Below are 22,093 nucleotides of genomic sequence, written 5' to 3'. Positions count from 1 at the left end.
ATGTATATCATTAAATGCATCTGTTACTAACAAAGAAAGGTCTGTCGCAAACAGCCAGAAAATTAAAGCAAATTCCCATTAAAAAACCAAAAAAAAAAATTAGAGAAATTGCAGAAAATTGATCTAAAAGCATGCAAAAGATAAATCAACAAATTCAAAAGTAGGCTCTTTAAATAGATAAATTAAATTAATAAATTCCCAATGAGATTCATTTAAACAATGGAGAGGGGGAGTTCAAATCAAGAATAAACAGGCAAACTCATAGGTCATCCAGATATCAATAAGCCAGTATGAATATTTTAGGAACAATTTATACCTATACATTTGACAATTCAGATGACATGAGAAAATTTCTTGAAAAACACAGCTGACTAAAACAGACGGAAGAGAACATAGAAAAATGAAAGATATGATTTGGATTCTTAAAATTCCGTGTATTATTTAAAAAACAAAACTCACAAAGAAAACTCCAGTGATCTCTTTCAGCGAAATTTTCAAAGCATTTTAGAAAGAAAGAACACATTTTTAGACAAATTCTTCTAGAGAACAAAGAAAAAGCAACACTTTCTAACTTATAACTTTGTTTTTCTTTCATTTTTTTCTTTCCTTTATTTAGACAAGGTCTCTCTCTGTCACTCAGACCAAAGTGCAGTGCATGATCATAGCTCACTGCAGCCTCAAACACCTAGGCTCAAGTGATCCTCCTGCCTGGTCCTCCTGATTAGCTGGAACTACATGTGCTTGCTTCCAGGCCTGGGTAAAAACATTTATTTTTAGAGACAGGTGTCACCCTATGTTGCCTGGGGAAACCTGGAATTCCTAGAGTCAAGTGACCCTTTTGCCCAGCTGTCCAACTAGCTGGAATTACAGACAGGAGTCACTGAGCTCTATTCAAAATTAGTTTTCTGTATGTACTTTGTTAAAGATAATTATACACATAATTATTGTTTAAATAATTATTTATGACACTGCATCATATTTTAATATAAATATACATGCTGTACATCTTCTACATGTCCATACATATATACTGATGTAAAGTATCTAATTTAAAATTATTCACCATGGCATTAAATCAAAAAAACACATTTTATTTTTGCATAAATTCACCTTTGAAAATAGTCATAAAATAGGGAAGACAACAAAAAAATTAGACAAGTAAATTCACCAACTGTTGTATATAGAGTCATAGTATTTAAAATACAACTAAGTGCCTAGGTGCACTTTTTTATGAGAGCTCCATAGATGGGTTAGTTATTTCATTTAATATTTTAGAGTTGTACATATTCAGATACATAGTGACTGGAGACTTATTTAACAATGATATATTTTAAAACTAGACTGACACTTCACTGGCTTCCCATAATTTCTAGATAGCAAACTCATCTTTTCCATGTTCTGATGCCTGCACCTGCCTCTGCAGCCTCATCTCCCATCAGACCACTCTCATTCTTGTCACTCTAGCTCCAATGGCCTGGAGCTCAACGGTACCAGGCTTCTTCCATCCAGGAAGCTTTTGCATCTGCTGCTGTCACTGCAAAGAAAGTTTCTCTCTATCTCTCTTTGCCAAGTTAATATATTCCTATTCCGCAAATCTCAATGCTTTCATATCTTCATAAAAGCCTTGTGTAAGCTTGCATTCAGCACCTCCCTCCTACTACCGACCCTCAAAACATGTACTGCTCATTTATTGAGCTTATAGTTCTAATTGTATATTTACTTGTGTGATTCTTTAATTATGATACATCTCATTCACTAGTCTGGATGTTCTAGCAGGACTGAAATTGTCTATTATAGTTTAATATAATTTATTTCTAATACCTAGTTCATTGTCATTAGTATATGCTTGTTGAAGAATAAATAAAAAATCTTTAATGGAAATATAGATGATACATTTCCGTTTAAAATAATAAAGCAATTGTTTTTAATTGTGAGGGCATTGTTTGTGAAACAAAACATTACTTAATGAAATAATTGTTTCAGTTGTAATGTCTGTGAACAACCTATGTCAGGTTAAGATTCTTGCATCTCACTCCAAAATCCTCTACCTTCTGTTGGGCTATAATCCCCTAGGCATGATTGTCTGTACTTTATAAATCCGATCATCCCATGTTACACCCTTCCCCAATGTTACACCCTTCTGTGTAACCTAATCTTCCATTTCCACTTCTTTCTCCAGACAGTAGCCACAGAGCCATACCCTGACTATATGAAAAGTTTTAGAAAACATTAGCCAAGTGGGATGGTGTGAGCCTGTAGTCCTAGCTACTTGGGAGGCTGAAGCAAGAGGATCCCCTGAGCCTTGGAATTCAAGGCTGCAGTGAGCTATGATTGTACCACTGCACTCCACAAGGAGACAGTTTCTCTAGAATAAATAAATGTGCCCTTAGAGGAATGCCTGCATCTTGGATGAAACTCAATAAACAGTATAAAATGCATCTTAGTTAATTTCTAGTGTATGTCTAATCTCATAGGATTTATGTTACATATGATTCACTTCAGTCACGGCTTTTTGGAATGAAGGAGTGATGATAATTTAATCAGTGGTGCAAAGGTGTGTTCTAAATACTGCATAAACCTAATCGTCTTATTCTCTACCTTTCTCAATACTCCACCCTCTTAAAGAGGTGGGTGTGGTCTTCACAGACTCTTATAAAAGGACATAGAAGAGACAAGCTCAGTTTTCTCCCAAGGAGAAGGAGCGCACTTAGAGGGAGCTGTATTTTGGTGACCTCTAAAAGTCAGTACTGCGGTGAATGAGCTCCAGACCTTGAGGAGTACTTAACAGAATTATTTCTGGACGAATCACTGTGGGAACCATTCAAAGAACCCAGCGGTGAGTGAAACTTATATTGATAAAATTATATCTTCTTTCCTTTACAAAATAATAAATTAGAGTGTTAAAAATATCTCATTATCTTAAATCTACACAATGATACCATTGTAATTCATATTCTTACTATAGATTTCATGAATTATGAGGATACTAATTGTTGTTATTTTGCATTTTCTATCATTCTTCCATATAGTTTTGAAAAAATGGAAATATCTAGTGTTTGCTGCAACAGATATGTATGCAAAATGAATATATGGAGTTGATATTAATACATATATGTGCACAGAAGTGTGTGTAAATATATGTGTAATGAGTGCATTAATATTAAACAATTGAATTGAGAAGACATTAATGAATGTTAATTAATTCATTCAGCTTTTAGACATAACTTTAAATTAGCAAGGTAATGATGAGAGATGCAAAACAGTGAAACTGAAAAAAATGAGAAAGCTCCCCAAAACATCCTGGTTCGGAAATCAAAACACAATTTTTTGACCAAATAAATTTATAAGATATAATTTGATACGTGATGGTTTTTGCCATCTCACCTGAGTCTTAATCTTATTAAACTATGAAAAATTCCTTAAAATGACTTAGATGACCTCTGGAGACTATTTACGATTCTAAGATTTTTCATTTCTTTCACTAAAATTCAGCAGTGTTATCAAATACGGGAGAGTAAAGAAAAGGACTTAAAATTGCCAAAGACCATAGTTTATATATTAGTCAGGGCTCTCCAGACAGACAGAATGATAGGGTGTATATGTATACATGTAGAGAGACATTCATGAGCCATTTCAGTCAACCACAAACCACACATGGTGGTCGCATAAGATTATAATACCAGTATGTTTACTGTACCTTTTCTGTATTTAAATATGTTTACATACTAAATAATTACCACTGTGTTACAATTGCCTACAGTATACAGTACAGAACATGCTGTACAGTTTTGTAGCCTAGGAGCAACAGGCTGTACTGTATACCATAGGTGTGTAGCAGGCTATACCATCTAGGTTTGTGTAAGTATAGTCTATAATGTCAAAACAATAAAACCGCCTGGCTGGGCACAGTGGCTCACGCCTGTAATCCCAGCACTTTGGGAGGCTGCGGCAGGCACATCACTTGAGACCAGGTGTTCAAGTCCAGCCTGGACAATATGGTGAAACCTCGTCTCTACTAAAAAAAGGAAAAAAAATGAAAAAATTTACCAGGTGTAGTGAGGTGTTTCGGTAATCCCAGGTGCTCAGGAGGCTAAGGCAGGAGACTCGCTTTGACCCTGGAGGCAGAGGTTGCAGTGAGCCGAGATTGCACCACTGCACTCCAGCCTGGATGATAGAGTGAAACTCCATCTCAAAAAGTAAATAAATAAGACCTCCTTACACATTTCTCAGAACATATATCTGTCATCAAGCTACACATGACTCTACCTGAGAGGGAATTCATCAGGAAAATTTGTTTGCTTGATTATAGAGTCTGAGCAGTTCTAATATAGGCTGTCTTTAAGCTGATGTCCTGAGGATACCGGTATCTTGACTGAGCTCAAGGCTGAAAGCCTCAGAACCAGCTTCAGGAGAAAGAAAGAGGAAATTGTCTTTTCTCTGGCTTTTTCCTTTTATCTGAGCTACCAGCTGATTGAATGGTGCCCACTCACATTGAGGGATGATGGTCCCACTCTGCTCACCAACTCACATGTCTCTCTCCTCTGGAAACACCTTCACAGACTCACCCAGAAACAATGCTGCACCAGTTCCCTAGGTGTTGGTTAATCCAGTCACACTGATATCTAAAATTCGCCATCACACCATAGAGATGTAATTACACCTCTCTGAGTTTAACAAAAATCCTACTACATGTTAGTTCAGAGTTTGGGTATCCCTAGGAGAAGTTAATTTAATCCACGAGAAAATAAAAAGGCCCAATATCTTTAATTATGTTTTTCTCTTCTATTAAACCAAAATTGGTTTAATTGCTGTTTTTTTGGTTGGTTGATTGGTTTTTCTATTTTGTTTTGTTTCGGTTTTTTATTTTACTTTAATTTTATATTATTTTAAGTCCTGAGATAAATGTGCAGGACGTGCAGGCTTGTTACACAGGTAAACACGTGCCATGGTGGTTTGCTGCCCCACTGTTGTGTCTCTAAAAATATGTCATAGGACCCTCTAGCCATCTTCTCATATTTCCTTGGCCAAGGTAGTTTTTCCCAGTCTTTCATACTCAGCAGTTACATGAAAGAATAGGAACAACTACAATTTATTCTAGGCCACTCAGAATCAAACCCCATTTCCAGATCAACATTCAGAAAACGGGAAATTAAATAGATTGGTGTTATGTTACATACAGGAAATAAGAGTATAAAGGGTTGAGAGTCATCTAGTCAGTAATATCTACTATAAAGCCGAGAGACTCTCTCTGTGTGAGATTTTTATTTTTGTTACAGAAGAAATAGTGTGCTGTGTTTTAATGAATACTGTCAAGAGAAGAAAATAGGGCTATCAGGTATCTCTACATGTTCTGAAACTTTTCATCAACCCAGACCCCAAAATGACATGTTGCTCTTTCTTCCTCAGAAACATGAATTCTGGAATCTTGCAAGTCTTCCAGATGGAAATTACCTGCCCCATCTGCCTGAACTACTTCATAGACCCGGTCACCATAGACTGTGGGCACAGCTTTTGCAGGCCCTGTTTCTACTTCAACTGGCAAGACATCCCATTTCTGACTCAGTGCTTTGAATGCATGAAGACAACATGGCAGAGAAACCTCAAAACTAACATTCATTTGAAGAAGATGGCTTCCCTTGGCAGAAAAGTCAGTCTCTGGCTATTCCTGAGCTCTGAGGAGCAAATGTGTGGCACTCACAGGGAGACAAAGAAGATGTTCTGTGAAGTGGACAGGAGCCTGCTCTGTTTGCTGTGCTCCAGCTCTCAGGAGCACCGGTATCACAGACACTGTTCCATTGAGTGGGCTGCTGAGGAACACCGGGTAAGTGATGCCTCTGAAGATCTATTTCTATAAATGACACATGAAATTCCTGTGGGTCTATTTTCTCGGAGATTGGGTAAAGCCAACTCTGAGTCCCTTTAAGCAGCTCACTTTTGGGCTTTCTTAGCTTCAAACCTCTGAGATTTGACGAAGAAGAAGGGAAATAGAAGAAATGCCATTTCCTAGGGTTGTCTCTCATTCTGGGCCCCCTCCCTATGAAACTGTCTGCAGGTTACTTTATTGTCTTCACTGGTGCTTCAATTTATGGCTCTTTTGCAGGAGAAGCTTTTAAAGCAAATGCAGTCTTTATGGGAAAAAGCTTGTGAAAATCAGAGAAACCTGAACGTGGAAACCACCAGAATCAGCCACTGGAAGGTTAGTTCTGTACTACTCTACCTTCTACCTTCTCCAGGAGCTTATGGTGGGCAAATGGGTGACTCTTAAAATAGGAACTTGTTATCAAACTCTAATGTTTCTGGGAGTCAAAAAAAAAAAAAAACACTGAGAAAAAGTGACCTCATTTCTTATATAGAATAGTATGACTGTTAAATAGGATTTCTAAGAAAACTACTGAAGTCACCCAAAGCATGCTGGTTTGTTTTCATACAAACCTGTAGCTATACACCAACAGATACAAGAAACTGGGCCATCTCACAGCATTCTATATGTACTGGTTGGATAAATGCTGGGCACAAGATTCATTTGGCAGTCATGGAAAGCTCAGGTGAACCTTCTGAGCCTGGGTCAGCATTAATCTGAATGCTGGTGGACAAGTAGTATTTGGAATTGTATGGAAAATTTGAGGCAGAAAGAGTGACAGGGGAAATCTAGGGCAACCATGAAATTAAGAATCTCAACTAATTAATATTGAATACTACATAACATATGATGAGAAAAGTGGTGAGAAATATGGATTTGTGTCTTGAGGGAGACATGTAAACATGCTCAAAATGTGGGAACTAGTATCTAAATATAAGGAGAACTCTGAGGAATTCAGAAAAATATTAAAAATGATTTTCTCTTTGTGGATGTATACTTTGAGGGTATGATAGCTAATATTAGTGTTTTGAAAAGTATTTCATAAGAACCTAGTCTACGTTGAATATTAAATTAGAAAATTTGCCAGTATAGAAGAAAGAAAGCATCTTTGTCCTCACAAATTGTACAATCCAAATGAGAGAGGCAAAAATGGTCAACATACAAATATGTGCAATACATGATGTGTTCGAGTGTGGTAGGTTCTTTGTTGGAGAATAATCAAGCAGGGAAGTAGAAAAGGACAATAGAGGCCAGAAACTGGAGATTAGTGTCTGATTTTTAAATAGGGTGGTCAGAAAAAAGCCTCACTGAAAAATTCGATTTGAACGAAATTTTGAAGAGGAGAGGGAACACGAATGTGTGTATGTATATACATATATGTGGACCATGAATGTGTATATATGTGTATGTGTGTGTGTGTGTGTGTGTGTGTGTGTGTGTGTGTGTAAAATTCCAGTTGGAGAGAACAGCATATGCAGTAATTTTGAGTTTGTGTATATTTGGAGGCCTGAGGAACCACAAAGAAGTCTATGTTTCAGAATGGGATAACTTAGAAAAACAATGGAAGGAAATGAATTCAGAGAGACAAAGATGGCCAAATCATAAATGCAGCCTTATTAAGATAGGTTTTGCTGGGTGAAATGCATTTAGCTGGACATGCTAGTCTAAGGTCATTTCACATATAATGAGTTTAAGCAACTTGTTGCGTATCTCAGAAATAGAAATAATTATTTCCTTTCTAGTAACTATAGCTCTATACTCCAACTCTTAAGCATGAACTGTTCTTACTTTTCCATAAATATTGGCTGGAATAGCGAAATTCAAATTGTGTTTTTTTATTTCCAGCTATCTTAGAAAACACATTATCTTGAATAAATTTAATGTAATTGGTCAGATACATCTATGTTGATTTTTATACAGAAAGAAAGGAAACGAACAAAATTTTGTGGATTCTAAGAACCAGCAAGACTGAGGTTTAAATTATTGGATGTTCGAGTGACAAACAGAGTCAGTGAGATTAAATAGGAGATGGTTAAATACATTTCTCTTTTGACTAACCCATTATCACTGCAGGATTATGTGAATTTAAGGCTAGAAGCTATTAGAGCTGAGTATCAGAAGACGGCTGCATTTCACCATGAAGAAGAAAAACATAATTTGGAGATGCTGAAAAAGAAGGGGAAAGATATTTTTCATCAACTTCATTTAAGTAAAGCCAAAATGGCTCATAGGAGGGAGATTTTAAGAGGAACGTATGAGGAGCTGATGAAAATGTGCCATAAACCAGATGTGGAGCTACTTCAGGTACAAACTCACAATGCGGTTTCAGGTTTTTGAATATTCACACGTGTAAGTATACTCCTCATGGCTGAAATCCATCTCCCTACCTTTATTTCCATGATGTGTTTCCAAAAACACATTCGCATAACTAATGCTACTTTGTTGGGAGAGTATAACCCCGCCAAGGGATTCTACAAGGCCAAAGGTCCCTCCTACTTTATCCACCAGCCACAAAACTTTGTGGAATGGTCAAGGTGACAGCCCCAATAACTATTCCCCATCTAAGTCAATAATATATTTTGGGTTGTTTAGCATATATAAAATAGTGAGTGATTCATTTACATTTAGGTTAATTTGAGGACATGGCAAGATCAGAAGTTTTGGGAATCTAGGCTCACATTAATATTATTTTGAGGTCCACTCATTTGGGTAATAGGTTCTGGGAAAGATGACTGAGTAGGTTATTTGAAGTTACCACAGAGCATAGACTCTCTGGGCCTCTTCTGCCTTCACTTCTGGAGAGAATGTCTTCAAGACTCAGACTTTACCAGGACATTAATTAATGACAAAACGACTAACTGGGTTTTTCATTACAGAAGAAATGGAAAATGCTTTCCAGATGGTAGGGAAATAATATCTTTAGAAACTGACTCCAAATTTCACACTGAACTTAGTGAAAGATGCATCTTGTGAAATGTCCTACATATTTCTATTTTTTTTTACAGGGTTTTGGAGACATATTACACAGGTGAGTGTTTACCTAGATTTTAGCATATATTCTTTCAGTTTCCATGAATATCAAAGCAGGCTCTACCAAAGTCATGGCATAAATGATTAAGATATTGATACTACCCTTTTTTTGCATCTGCTTTCACTCTCACACCAGAAAAGACAAGAACACTAAATAAATAAATAAATAAATAAATAAATAATAGTGAAATAAAAAAAAAATTTATTCCTGATTTTGTTTTATTGCTTAAAAGCCTGCATAGGTGAAAGATAAAGTTTTGTTTTGTGGATGGTGAGAAAGTCACCAGAGGAAGCAGGAGAGAAGTGGGGGAAGTATTTTAGCAGTGAAAAAGTTGATGATTTGTTGTTCATACCTACATACATATCAGTTAACAGTCCTGAAAAATAGGTTGAAAAAGCTGCGGAGTGTTAGAACTGTATAAGTCTCTAGGGAAGCTTGTTTCTAAAAGGCAGATCTAGCTGCCTAGAACAAGTTCCACATTCTTTATCTTGAAAAGGAAGCAGCAGATGCAGCAGTCTCCCCAGAACCCCGCTATTTCAGACAAAGATGTCAGGGGAGTCTGCCAAGAAGTGGAACTCAGAATTTCATTTCCAAATATTCTCAAGGCCATAAGGCTAAGGAACCTTATACATGTGGGGCAGAAAAAAAAGAAAGATCAGACTGAATTCTGACTCAGACTCTCCCACTATGCTTTAAAATTCGGAAACTGTAAATAGAAATTAATTCCAAAAAGGAAGTAGTAATTTTTCAGTACTCAAATTTGTGGATTCAAAGGATTCTCATGAACTGTCTTTTAAATAAAAATAGTGGTTTTTATTTATTTTATGGCTGTAGATGTTGTAACTGCAGGTTTTTCCTTGCAGGAGTGAGTCCGTGCTGCTGCACATGCCCCAGCCTCTGAATCTAGAGCTCAGTGCAGGGCCCATCACTGGACTGAGGGACAGGCTCATCCAATTCTGAGGTAAGTCTCCACCTACAGGCAGCACTCCCACTATCTAAATATTATTATTGTTAGGACCACATGGGTAATATTTCACCCTTTATCAAATATTTTACTTCTTTATAGACATAGGTGAACAACATAATCATGCAACCCTTTTGTATCTGTGTCTGTAGAGTCAGATTTATAGCATTAAGTTTGAAAGATAGTGAAAAACAAACACATTTTGGCCTCATATGTACTGAGTAATGTAATGGGAAAAAGGAGTAGTGTAGCAAATTTAAAAAAGGAGCAAATGGAACAATGCTCAGAATGAAGGTGAGTTATTTAATGTTAAATACAAAATTTTACATTTCCTTAGTGTATTCATTTGAACAGCTAAGAACTGTTCTTTTGGGATTATGGTTTACTGGGGATTGCTGGGGGTTTTTAATTTTTAAATGGATATGTATCATGTATTGCAAAAAAAATTAGTTAATGGGTAAACATAAAAAGAAGAAATCATTTTGTGAATACAAGTAAAATTACAAACAAAAAGAACTTCAGTTTAATTGCAATATGAAGAGCTACATGTTAAGTTTAAAATCCAGCTTCAGCCCCAAGCTAGCACGGAGGACCACAGAGAGACTGGTAAAAGATTTTACAGAAATCTGCTTTAAATTGTCACTTATGACATGCACTTACGGATTTTTATCCAGTCATCAAGAGCAGTTCTTGAGTAACTGAAAATCTTCACATTCTTTCCAAAATGATAGCACTAGTTTTTAAGAATAAGAAACATTTCTAAATAATGATCTTGATAACACCATAGCATTTAGGGCATATAATGTGCAAATTTTGCTTTGAAAATTGGATTGAAAGAAGTTGGTCTTACATTTGGCTCTCAGTATGTAAGTTTTCAAAACATTTTTAATACCTGTGGTTAGTGTTTTGTTTGTCTTGTAGTTAAAATTAATCATCTCTATGCTTTATTAGAAGTTACAAGCAAAATTGTCCTTGTGACTTTACATTTCCTGGTAATTAACTTCTTGATAGAACAATTTTTGCTTATTGACACATGTCTATGCATGTTTTGTTTCTTTCTCTTTTATTTATTTATTTATTTTTCAGTGGATATTACTCTGCATCATAATGAAGCCAACAGTCATATCTTCTGATGTGGAGATTTGAGAAGCATGTGTATTGGATGTGACGGTCAAAATGCGCCCCATATCACTGCAACACCTACAAGTTTTCTTGCATGGGGTGCTCAGACTTTCACCTCCGGCAAATATTACTGGGAGGTCCATGTGGGGGACTCTTGGAATTGGGCTTTTGGTGTCTGTAATAAGTATTGGAAAGGGAAGAATCAGAATGACAATATATATGGAGAGGAGGGACTCTTTAGTCTTGGATGTGTCAAGAATGACATTCAGTGCAGTCTCTTTACCACCTCCCCACTTACACTGCAATATATCCCAAGAACTACCAGCCACATAGGATTATTCCTGGATTGTGAAGCTAGAACTGTGAGCTTCGTCGATGTTAACCAAAGCTGCCTTATATACACCATCCCTAATTGCTCCTTCTCACCTCCTCTCAGGCCTATCTTTCGGTGTACTCACCTCTGACCAGAGATAAATCAGAAATGTGTTCATCTGCTGTGAGAATCCCTTTATTCCAGGAAGCCCTCTTCCTTGTGCCTTATCAAACAGGACAAATAGATTCTGTTTTATGTCTTGAATTGCCTCCTAATGTTATTAAAACTCATTTATTGTGTTACTATTAAAAATGGTAAAAACACTAAAAGTATATGTATTGGTTCTTTATTAATTTTTGAAAAATCATTATTCATGATCACGGCATAAAATATATTGTTTTTTTTTCTTTATTTCTGACTGCCACTGAGTGAAATAATAGATGACAGACATGTCTGAATGGAGTTAAAATCAGTGGAAGAGAGTCGGGATCTTTTGCTTCATGCAAAAGCTTGGAGTGAAGTCTTAATGATAGCTGGGAAATGTTTTTCTTTCTCTTTACCTAACTATATTGCACTTATCCATCCCATTTCATTTTACTAATCTATCCTTTGAGTTAATATTATTTGACCTTCCATGCTGGGCTTCATTTTGGAATTCTCACCACATAGATAAATAATCCTGCATTATTAGTGTGCTCTTCTACATTGAAATACACAAGGTGGTCAGAACAATGCTGGATTAATTGAATTTTAAAAAATAACTAATTATTGACTCCTACCTCAAAACACACACAGTCATTTCCAAATAGATTCAAGTCCTGAAGGTAAGGGGAACATGATACAATACTCCCATAAGGATTTCTTAACCAGGACAAAAATTAACAATTAAAAAAATTAGTTGGTTTACACTAATGACAACTTCTGTGTTTCAAAAAACATGATACAAGAATTGAAATGCAAACAATTAGTGGAGAAAGATATTCAGCCGAACATATATAAAATAAAATACAGTACATGTGCATGATGAATACTTAAAATGTATTTTAAGTATTTTTCCAGATTCTTCCAGAGTGGCATAGAATAAACTTGGATGGCAGAGTCAATGATGAGATTAGCTGTGGAAATGGGAAACCATTTTTTGGAGGACAGTAGTAATGCTGGGAACTTATGAAAACAACCAAGTATTCAGTAGCAACTAAAATGTGTCTCCATAAGATTATTTTACAGATGCGTATCTGAAATCTGAAATTTGGGAGAACATTATACTAGTGTTCTCTAGTGAAAAAATACAGCTGGAAGGAAGAAGGGAGGGAAGATGAAGGAGAGAGAAATGGAATGCATTTGAGAGAAAATGCTATTTAGACTAAAATAGAATACTGCAGATACCATGACAAAGTGGTTAAGGTGTGTCTTATGCAGCAGAAATGGCAGTAAATACCACAGTAAAGAGATTTACAATTGGATTGTTAGTTCCGGCTTTTATCCTGTCAATGTTGTGGCTTCTAAACACATCAGTAATCTCCTTTGATCCATGTGCTAATTAACAACCAACATTCTGCCCCCTCTCCCAGATTCTTTCATCGCTTTAAACCTAATCTAATTCTAATCCAGCTGGTCACCGTAACACATGTAATCACCTAATAATTTAAAAAATATTTTTGATGAATAAATGAAAATTAGCTAGGTGCAATGGCATAAACCTCTAGTCTTTTTTACTTTGAAAGCTGAAGTGGGAGGATTACTTGAGCCCTGGAATTCAAGGCTGTGGTGAGCTAAGATTGTGCCACCGCACTCCAGAGGGTGAAACTTTCTTTGGTATAAATAAATAAATGTGCACTTAGAGGAATGCTTGTGCCTTGGGAAGAAACTCAAGAAACAGTATTAATCAATTTTAGTTAATTTCTAGCATATTTACTCTGATAAGATTGATGATAGATACGCCTCATTCAGGCAGTGGTTTTTACAATGATAGTGTGATGCTAATTCAATCAGTGATGAAAAGGCGTGTACTAAATATTGCATAAACCTAATCATCTCTGCTGTCTCCACCTTTCTTAATACCCTAAATATCACCAAAGAGGTGGGTGTGGTCTTCAAAGATTCACATAAGAGGAAGTAGAAGAGACAAGCTCATATTTCTCCAGATGAGGACAGCACTTAGAGTTAACTGCATTCAGGTGACCTCTGAAAGTCAACTCTGCAAGGAATGAGCTCCTCATCTTGGGGAGTACTTAAAAGAATTTTTTCTTGGAAGAATTACTGCAGGAAACATTCATAGAACCTTGGGGTGAGTGCAACTTATATGGAGAAAATTATTTCTCTCTTCCTTTAAAATAGTAAATTACAGTGATAAAAATATCTAACTGACTAAACTTACTTAATGATCTTATTTGTAACTCATAGTATTGCTATCCATTTTATGACAGGAGGTTATTAATTGTTGTCATTTTGTGTGTTCCAAAAGTGTTTAATATATTTTTGAAAAATTTTAGATATCTAGGGTTTGCTGCAATAGATTTGTATGCATCATGAATATATGGAATTCACATTAAAACATATATATGTGTACTGCATGTACTAATATTGGTACACTTAATTAAGTAAAAAAGGATAATTATTGAATACTGTAAATGTTGTGCTTTCATAACCTTAAGCTTTTAGACATGATTGTAAGTTACTGAGGCAATGATGAGTTAAAAATGGTGATACTAAAGGAAATAAGAATGCTCTCCAAAATGCCCTAGCTTAGAAATCAAAACACAATTGTTTAGCAGATAACTGTATAAGGAATGATTTGATACTTGATACTAGTTGTCATTTTAATTGAGGCTTACCTCAGATGAAACTATGAAAAATTCCTTGAAATGGCTCAGGTGACCTCTGAAAAATATTTGCAATTCTTAAATTTTCACTGTTGGCACTTAAATTCAGCAGTGTTTAGTAAAAGAGAGTAAGGTAAAGGACTTCAGACTGCCAAGGCAAAGATTACAGTTTGTATTGGTCAGGGTTCTCCAGAGAGACAGAACCATAGGATGTGTACATAACTATATATATATATATATATATACCAAAAATACTTACAATTGTGGTACAATTGCCTATCGTGTACCATACAGGTTTGTAGCCTAGGAACAATATGCTATACTGTATACCATAGGTGTGTAGTAGGCTATACCATCCAGGTTTGTGTAAGTGTACCCTATGATGTTCAAACAATAAGGAGACTGTCTAATGCGTCCCTCAGATGATATATCTGTCCCCACTCTACACATGACACTGTACAGGAGAGGAAGTCCACTAGGGGAATTTGTTCCCTTGATTATGGAGTCTGAGAAGTTGAACATAGGCTGTCATTAAGGTAGTATCCTGGAGATACCAATATCCTGGCTGAGTTAGAATAAGCTTCAGGAGAAAGAGAGGAAACTGCCTTCTCTCTGCCCTTTATCTTCAGTCTGAGCTACCAGCTGATTGGATAGTGTCCACCCACATTGAGGGCTGCTGTTCCCCACTCAGCTCACCAACTTACATGTCTCTCTGGAAACACCTTCACAGACTCACCCAGAAATAATGCTTTAGCAATTCTCCACACATTATTTAATCCAGTCAAGTCAACACCTAAAATTAACCATAATACCATAGTAATATAATTATATATATTTCAGTTTTTAAAAAGTGACTATATGTCAGTTCATAGTTGAAGTAGCCCAAAGAAGAAGTTAATTTAAGCCATAAGAAAAATAAACCCAATATTTTTCATTATTTATTTTATCTCCTAGTGATCCTAGACTGGTTGAATTGCTGTCTTTTGGTTTATCTGGTCGGTTGGTTTGTTCTGGGGTTGTTTTTGTTTTAAAGAGCCGGCTTCTGGGTCCCTCTCTCTAAAAATATGTCATAGCGCCCTCTGACCATCTTCTCATGTTTTGTTACCCAGTGTAGGTTTTCTACTCCTCTCCCATAGTCATTCAGTAGTTATTTGAAAGAGAAATAGGGACAAGCATGTTTTATTCTAGACCACTTAAGATTAAAACCCGAGTTTCATATCGACATCCAGGGAATAGGTTTTTGAACAGATTTGCATTATGTTATGGGCAGGAACTAGGAGTAGAAGAGGTTGCGAGTCATCTAGTCAGTAGTGTCTGCTAAAAAGCCTAAGGACTCTCTTTGTGTATGAATTTTTCATTTTTCTTACAGAGGAAATAGTTTGTTCCGCTTTAATGAGCCCTGTCAAGAAGAAAATATAGCTACCACATATCACCACATGTTCACAGATTTTCACCAACCCAGACCCCAAAATGACATGCTGCTCTTTCTTCTTCAGAAACATGAATTCTGGAATCTTGCAAGTCCTCCAGAGGGCACTCACCTGTCCCATCTGCATGAACTACTTCATAGACCCAGTCACCATAGACTGTGGGCACAGCTTTTGCCGGCCCTGTTTCTACCTCAGCTGGCAAGACATGGCAGTTCTTGCTCAGTGCTCTAAATGCAAGAAGACAATACGGCAGAGAAACCTCAAAACTGACATTGGTTTGAAGAACATGACTTCCACTGCCAGAAAAGCCAGCCTCCGGCAATTCCTTAGCTCTGAGGAGCAAATATGTGGGATGCACAGAGAGACAAAGAAGATGTTCTGTGAAGTGGACAAGAGCCTGCTCTGTTGGCTGTGCTCCAACTCTCAGGAGCACTGGAATCACAGACACTGTCCCACTGAGTGGGCTGCTGAGGAATGCCGGGTGAGTGATGCCTCTGAAGATCTATTTCTATACAGGACACATGAAATTCTTGTAAGTCTATTTCCTTGGAGATTGGATGATGCTATCTCTGTGTCCCCTTAAGCATGTCTGTTATGAGCTTCCTTGACTTCACACCTCTCAGATTTGACAAACATGAGGAGAAACAAAGCAAACTCTATTTTCTGTGGGCTAATTGGTCTCTCATTTTGGGTCCTTCGTATATCAGAGTGTGAGTGATACTTTATTGTCCTCACTTGTGCTTCAATTCATGGCTCTTTTGCAGGAGGAGCTCCTAAAAAAAAATGCAGTCTTTATGGCAAAAAGCTTGTGAAAATCTCAGAAACCTGTACATGGAAACCACCAGAACCAGATGCTGGAAGGTTAGTACCGTATTACTCTACCTTCTCCAGGAACTTATAGTGAACAAATGGGTGACTCTTAAAATAGGAACTTGATCTCAACCCATAATGTTTCTGGAATTCAATAAACAAGGAAAAAACACCCTAATTTTTTATATAAGTTAGTGTGACTCTTTGGTAGGATTTCTAATCAGATCACAGATGTTACCCAAGCATGCTCATCTGTTTCCATACAAACCTATAGCAATACCCCAACAAATACAAGAAACTGGGCCATTTCACACTGTTCCCAATGGGCTGCCTGGATAAATTCTGGATACAAGTGTTATTTGTCAGTCATGGAAATTTCAGGCGACCCTTCTAAGGCTGAGTCAGTATGAATTTGAATCCTGGTGGGCAAGTATATTGAAATGTGAGCTAAATTTCAGGCAGAAGGAGCAAGAGCGCAACCTTAGGGAAAGCATGAAATTAAATATCAGCGCTAATTAATATTGAATAAGTCATAACACATAATGGGAAAAGTGGCGAGAAATGTAGACTTGTGTCTTGATGAAGACATAAATATGTGAGAAATATGGGAACTAGTATTTAATATAAGGAGAACTCTAAGGACTTGAGAAGAATTCTAGAAATGATTTTCTCTTTGTGGATGTTTATATTGAGGGTATGATATCTAATATTAATTCATTAATTTATTCTAATATTAATTCATTGAAAGATATTTTATGAGTACCTAGTCTATGTCAAATATCAACTTAGAAAATTAAGGAGTAAAGAAGAAAGAAAACACACAAATCTTGCAATGGAAATGAGAAAAGCAAATGGTCACCATGCAGATATGTGAAGTACATGATGTGTTAGAGTGTAGTAGTGTCTTTGGAGAATAATCCAGCAGGAAAGTAGAAAAGGAGCACAGAGGCCAGGGACTGGGGCTGAGGGTTTGAGTTTTAAATAGGGTGGTCAGAAAAAAGGCTCATGGAAAAATTCACACTGAAACAAAATCTTGATCAGGAGGAAATATACATATCCTCCTGTTTGCCTTCCTCTTCCTCATAAATATATGAATATATATGTGTATCTGGGTGTTGGTATATATATATATATAGATAGATATATTTGAGGAATATATATATACACACACAGATACACGTATATATTCCTCATATATCCATATATACCTATATTTGAGAAATATATATATGAGTACATATATGAGAAATATATATATATATATGAAAATAATTCTAGGTATAGAAAACAGCATGTGCAGTAATATTTAATTTGCATTTATTTGGGGGTTTGAGGAACCACAAAGAAGTCCATGTTGCCGATTAGTGTGAGTTTGGAAGAGAATAAATGAAACCTTATTAGAATATGTTATGCTGGGTGAAATGCATTGAGTTGACAATACTAGTCTGGGTCATGTCATCATTTGTCATATAATGGTTTTACATAACTTGCCCCAATTCTCCAAAATAGAAATAATGGTTTCTTACCTAGTCAATATAACTCGATAGTTTGATTCTTAAGCAAGAACTGTGTTTTCTTTCTATAAATGTGGTGTGGAAGAGAGAAATCCATTTTTATATAACTATCTTAGAAAACATTTTATCATTAATCAAGTAAATGTAACTGGGCAGAAACAACTATGTTTATTAGTACAGAAAAAAGGAAAGGAATAAAATTTTGTGGAATCTGAGAATTGACAAGATTGAGGATTAAAATATTGGGTGTTCAGAATGCTAAGAGGAATCAGTGAAATTCAAGAGAAGATGGATAAAATATTTCTATTTTGACTAATTGTCGCTGCAGGATTATGTGAGTTTAAGGATAGAAGCAATCAGAGCTGAATATCAGAAGATGCCTGCATTTCTCCATGAAGAGCAACATCACTTGTAGAGGCTGCGAAAGGAGGGCGAGGACATTTTTCAGCAACTCAATGAAAGCAAAGCCAGAATGGAACATTCCAGGGAGCTTTTAAGAGGAATGTATGAGGATCTGAAGCAAATGTACCATAAAGCAGATGTGGAGCTACTCCAGGTGCGGACTGACCATGGGGTATCATGATGTTGAACATTCACATACATGGGTGTTTTTCCTCTCTCCTGAAATCCGTCTCCCCCTTCACTTCCATTATTTGTTTCCAAAAACACGATTCGATAACTAATGCTACTTGGTTGGGAAGGTATAGCCTCTCCTAGTGATTCTACTAGACCGAAGGTCCCTCCTACTTTATCCACCAGCAACAAAACTTTGTAGAATGGCTAAGGTAACAGACAGCCCCAAGAAATATTTCCCATCAAAAGTCAGTGATTTATTTAGGATTTTTGAAAGTGGATAAAATGAGAGGTGATTCATTGGCATTTAGGCTAATTTGGAGACATGGCATGATGGAGAAGTTGGGGAATCTAGGATCACACTAATATTATGTTGGGGTCCACTCATTTTGGTAACAGGGCTTAGGGAAGATGACTGAGTAGCTTCTTTATGGTTACCACAGAGCATAGACTCTGTGGGCCTCCCTCCTCTCCCTTCACTTGTAAAGAGAATGTCTTCAAGACTTAGACTTTATCAGGACATTAATTCATGACATATGATAGACTGGGATTTTCATGAGAAAAGAAACAGAAAATGCTTTCCAGGAGGGAACATTGTAGGAAAATATCTTCAGAAACTGTCTCCAAATCTCACACTGAACTTAGTGGAAGATGCATCTTGTGGAAAGCACTAAGCCTTTCTATTTTTTTTTTTTTTTTACAGGCTTTTGGATACATATTACACAGGTGAGTGCATACCAAGATTTTAGCAGATGCTTTCAGTTTCCACAAATATCAAGCAGGAACTTTGATATTGAAGGTATAATGGATTCAGACAGTGATACTGCCTTGTGCTGCTTGTACTTTCTCCATCCCCCACCCCATGTAGTCATCTATGTTGTTGCCATACTCAGTGACTTTATTAAGCAGCTCAATGAAAGTTCTGCAAAACCAAAAAATAAATAAATAAATAAGACAAAAAATAAATAAATGAAATAAAAATGAAGGAAGTGAGCATCTCTATTCCTAATTTCCTTTTTATTGCTCAAAAGCCTTCATATTTGAAAGAGAAAATATTACATTTACTACATGGCTACAAAGTCAACCAGGGGAAGCCAGAGAGAAAAGGGGAAAGTATTTTAGCAGTGAAAAGTGTTGATGATTTCTAGTTTATATTTAAATATATAATTCTGAAAAATGGATGAAACAAACTATTTGGAATGTTTGAACCGTGTAGGCCTCCAGAGAACCTCAACTATAAAAGGCAGATCTCCCTGCCTGGAGCAAGTTTCAACACCCTGGCCTTGAGAAGGAAGCAACAGATGCAGCAGTCTTAAAAATAACCCCACTTTTCCAGACAGTGATTTCAGGAATTTCTGGTGAGGTCTGGAACCCAGAATTTCATTTTTCAATATTCTCCCAGTCTTAAGACTAATGATCCTTACTAATTTGGAGCAATACGAAGAAAGATCCAAATGAATTCTCAGTCAGATAGACTTTTCCATCGTGCTTGAAAATCAGGAACTGTGAATAAGAATGAATTTGAAAAAGAAAATGATAATTTTGGAATTAGCAAATGTGTGGGTTAAAGGGATTCTCATGAAATGTCTTTTAAATAAAAGTGGTGATTTTTATGTATTTTTTTTTTTTTTTTTTTGGCTGTAGATGTGGTAACTGTATCTTTCTCCTTGCAGGTATGAGTCCCTGCTGCTGCAAGTGTCTGAGCCTGTGAATCCAGAGCTCAGTGCAGGGCCCATCACTGGACTGCTGGACAGGCTCAGTGGATTCAGAGGTGAGCGTCAGCCCATTGGCAGAATTCCCACAGTGTATTACTTCTTGTTAGAATCATGGGGGTAATATTTTACCCTTCATCAAATCTTTATTTCATTTCAGCAGGAAGTGAACCATATGACTATGCAACCCTTTTATATCTGTGTTTCTATTTATAGTGCAATTTATAACATGAAGAGTAAAACATAGTGAAAAACAAATATGTTCTGGGCTCACATGTATAGAGTTATATATTGGGTAAATGGAATGACATAAGAAATAAAAAATTGAATAAATGGAACAATGCTCAGAAGGAAGCGTAATAATCCAAGGTTACATAAAAATTTTACATTTCTTTACTGTATTTCATTTGAATTGTTAAACACATTTCATTGGAGAATAGAGTTCACTGCAGTTTGTTGGAGTATTTGTACTTTCTTACAATAAATATATATTATTGATATAATGTAAAATTTTGATTTAACATGTAAAAAGAAAGAAGAAATTATTACATAAATAGGAAGTAAAAATGGAAATGATAATTTCAGTTTAGTTACAACATGAAGAGCTACGTGTAAAATCTAAAATTCGGTTTCAGTCTAGAGCTGGCAGGGATGTCCACAAAGTGACTGGTAAAAGATTTTGCAAAAATCTGCCTTAAATTACCACTTATAATTTGAACATATGGACTTTTATCCAGTTATCTAGGGCGGTGCTTGAGGAAGCTAAAATCTTCCCATTCTTGCCAAAATTATATCACTAGTATTTAAGAACAAGAAATATTTTAATAATAATGACCTTGATAGCTAAAGGGCATTCAGGGCATAAAATATTTCACTTTTACATTGGAGATTGGATTAAAACAGGCTGGTCTTATATTCGACTCTCAATTTTTAAGTTTTCAATAAATTTTCAATGTCTGTTTTTAGGGTTTTGTTCTTCCTATAGAGAATATTAATCATCCTTATACTTTATTAAATGTTGTAGTCACAATTCTCCTGTCCTTGTAACTTCAAATTTCTTGGTAAAGTAAACTCTTGGTAGAACAACTTTTCCCTCAAGAATTCTAATTTCTATTAATTACATGTATCTATATTTTTTAAAAATTATTTTTGCAGTTGATTTTACTCTGCAGCCTGAAAGAACCAATAGTCATATCTTCCTGTATGGAGATTTGAGAAGCATGAATGTTGGATGTGACCCTCAAGATGATCCCGATATCACTGCAAAATCTGAATGTTTTCTTGTATGGGGGGCTCCGGCATTCACATCTGGCAAATATTATTGGGAGGTTCACGTGGGGGACTCTTGGAATTGGGCTTTTGGTGTCTGTAACAATTATTGGAAAGAGAAGAGACAGAATGACAAGATAGATGGAGAGGAGGGACTCTTTCTTCTTGGATGTGTTAAGGAGGACACTCACTGCAGTCTCTTTACCACCTCCCCACTTGTGGTGCAATATGTTCTAAGACCTACCAGCACAGTGGGATTATTCCTGGATTGTGAAGGTAGAACCATGAGCTTTGCTGATGTTGATCAAAGTTCCCTGATATACACCATTCCTAATTGCTCCTTCTCACCTCCTCTCAGGCCTATCTTTTGCTGTAGTCACTTCTGACCAGAGAAAAGTCAGAAATGTGTCTATATGCTCTGGGAACCTGTTTATCCCAGAAAGCCCTCTTTTTCGCACCTCATCAAACAGGACAAATAAGTTACATTTAATGTCTTTAGTTGCATTCTAATGTCGTCAAAACTCATTTATAGTGTTTCTATTAAATATGGTGAAAACACTAAAACCATGTGTATTGGTTCCTTTTTAAATCATTTTTGGAAAATCATTACCCATGATGTATGGCATAGAATATATTCTCTGGTTTTTAATTACTTCTGAATGTCACAAAGTGA

The 22,093-nt window shown here is 36.3% G+C and overlaps 2 pseudogenes across 1 annotated transcript; both read left to right on the top strand.

The window, feature by feature from the left end:
* Window positions 1-5,410: 5,410 nt before the first annotated feature.
* On the top strand, window positions 5,411-11,619 carry LOC115936266 (tripartite motif-containing protein 49D-like; annotated as a pseudogene). The gene is made up of 6 exons (XR_008669446.1): window positions 5,411-5,821; window positions 6,101-6,196; window positions 7,934-8,164; window positions 8,866-8,888; window positions 9,755-9,852; window positions 10,942-11,619. The product of XR_008669446.1 is annotated as a tripartite motif-containing protein 49D-like (transcript).
* A 3,993-nt stretch (window positions 11,620-15,612) lies between these two features.
* LOC115936252 (tripartite motif-containing protein 51-like) lies at window positions 15,613-21,872 on the top strand (annotated as a pseudogene).
* Window positions 21,873-22,093: the final 221 nt, after the last annotated feature.

The sequence above is a fragment of the Gorilla gorilla genome, chromosome 9, assembly GCF_029281585.2.
Source record: "Gorilla gorilla gorilla isolate KB3781 chromosome 9, NHGRI_mGorGor1-v2.1_pri, whole genome shotgun sequence".
Lineage (NCBI taxonomy): Eukaryota > Metazoa > Chordata > Mammalia > Primates > Hominidae > Gorilla > Gorilla gorilla.
The sequence above is the reverse complement of the archived record's forward strand: the minus strand, read 5'-3'. Positions and strand labels throughout refer to the sequence as shown.